At 39.9% G+C, this 2,081-nt stretch overlaps 1 protein-coding gene across 1 annotated transcript in view; it reads right to left on the bottom strand.

Moving 5' to 3' along the window:
- MYO10 (myosin X) overlaps nucleotides 1-2,081 on the bottom strand; it is a 223,371-nt gene that overhangs the window by 37,099 nt on the left and 184,191 nt on the right. The window lies entirely within an intron of this gene.

The raw sequence follows: 2,081 nt of genomic DNA, 5'->3' as shown, positions 1-2,081 counted from the left end.
CCCCCCCCCCCCGCCGCCATGGTTTTACACACACACATTTTGAACCTACACAAATATACAGAACAGAAAACAAACCCCCACCCCACATACTCATAGCCTAGCTGTAACAGCCAGCATCCGTGTCAATCCGTGTCAATCCCCATCCTTAGTCCACTTACTCCCTGGCCTTGGATTTTTTTTGAAGCAAGTCTCAGATAGTACACACTCTCATTTGTAAATATATCAGTATCACTTTTATTTTTTGGCCGTGCTTTGCGGCATGCGGGATCAGTTCCCTGACCAGGGACGGAACCCGTGCCCCCTGTAGTGGAAGTGCGGACCACTGGACCACCAGGGAAGTGTTCCAGTATCATTTTTTTAAATAGAACCACAACGCTATCGTATCTTAAGAGATACCAATAATTCATTGATATTAATATCCAGGTTCAAATTTCTGATTACTTTACAAATATCATAAACGGACCACCATTTTTAATGCTATGTTTTCCAAAGAATCTTAAGTGTCATGCAAATATCACTTTATTTACTTTTCAAAATTCAATTTCCAGGCATTTTTTTTTAGCTGAAGAATGCAGTGATCCAGTGAGGGCTGGGGGAGGGGTTAGGGGCTGGGGAGGAAAAGGAGAGCTTGTAAGTGGAGAAAACAGACAAAAATGAAAAAAAATTAATTCTCTCAATTTCTAGTCAGAAACCCCATTTATCGAGCTCCATGCTATAGTCACTAAATAAATTAATCCCAGAACATACAAACAAAAGACAGAGGAAATCAAGCCAAGACTTAACATTCTGAACCATATTCTCTTATCTGTTCAGTTGCCAAACAAACTGGTGATGCTGACAGGACAATGGTCTTTCAGGGTAAAGCCCAAAAGTATGCCATTTCCCACTCACAGCTTTTTGGGCAGTGATTTGTTTTTTAATCCAAACACCCCATTCCCTTTAATTAATTCATATTTTCTTATCTTACACACCTGTGTACAAAAACAGTGCCACAGAACACAAGTACCTTGTTAAAAAGTGCAAAGACGGTAAGTGGCTTAAATTTGCGAGCCTTAAAAACACAGCCAGTCATTAACACAAAATCAGGCTGAAAGCCATGTTATTCTGTACGCTTTCCAAGCTAGCAAAAAAATAAATCTGAAGGATGCTCTGTAAATCTCCCTTGCAGCGTTTGATGGAAAAGCTGCCATCATACCCAGCAGGATGGCTTGTCTCATATTTAATTTCTCCTACAAACACTGGGGTCAGATGTCTCTACTCAGCAGTATTCTACCGGAGTCTAGCCAATAAATAAGGGCGAACATCCAAAGAACTGGGGCTCACTGGTTTCTGGTCTTAATTATTTCAAATATCCCTCGACAAGAAAGAATAAAATAAAAGCATGAAAAAATCAGCCTTGATAACTCCTTTATCTTATCTTCGGATTGAAACACGGAGAGAGAGGCAACTGTTCTGAGGGTATTTGGTTAAAATGCTTCTGTTAGATTTATTTGGGAATATAATCTGAACAGTAGCGATCCACAACGACCAGTAGAGAGCTAATATAAAACAAACACTGAATAAAGCATCAGACTTAGTTAACTTTGTTAATTCATAGTCAGAGAAATCTACGAATTTCATATTTAATCATTTGATGCTCAAAGACTTGTTAAATTAATCATAAAAAAAAAAACTCTCTAAATCTCTCTCAAACTTTCACTGTTCCTGACCCATACTTTTTTCCTTGCTCCTTTTTCTTTCAATCTCTACTTAACAAAGTCCGTACAATTCCTTAGTTTGGCACTAGTTATTAAAACACTCCGAAAAATATGACTAAAGGGACACCCCATCCAAAAAGTCCAGCCGCACTTACCATCTTCCAGTCCCTCGGAGGAACATTCCACCTTCGGTTTGGCTCTCAGGCCAAAATTCATATGGAAAACAACTGCCACACTGACCTTTTCGCCACAGCTAAAGACACTGAACAATAATGAACACCATTCCTGTGCTTTAAAAAGTGCTCGGTCGCCATGACAACCCCTTCCATTCTCGGGCTAATTAGTGTGGTGTGGTTGTAGGATTTCATACAGCCTGGGGAGGGG

The sequence above is a fragment of the Lipotes vexillifer genome, unplaced genomic scaffold (genome assembly GCF_000442215.2).
Source record: "Lipotes vexillifer unplaced genomic scaffold, Lipotes_vexillifer_v1.1 scaffold778, whole genome shotgun sequence".
Taxonomy (NCBI): Eukaryota; Metazoa; Chordata; class Mammalia; order Artiodactyla; family Lipotidae; genus Lipotes; species Lipotes vexillifer.
Note: the sequence above shows the minus strand (reverse complement) of the source record. Positions and strands in the feature narration are given on the sequence as shown.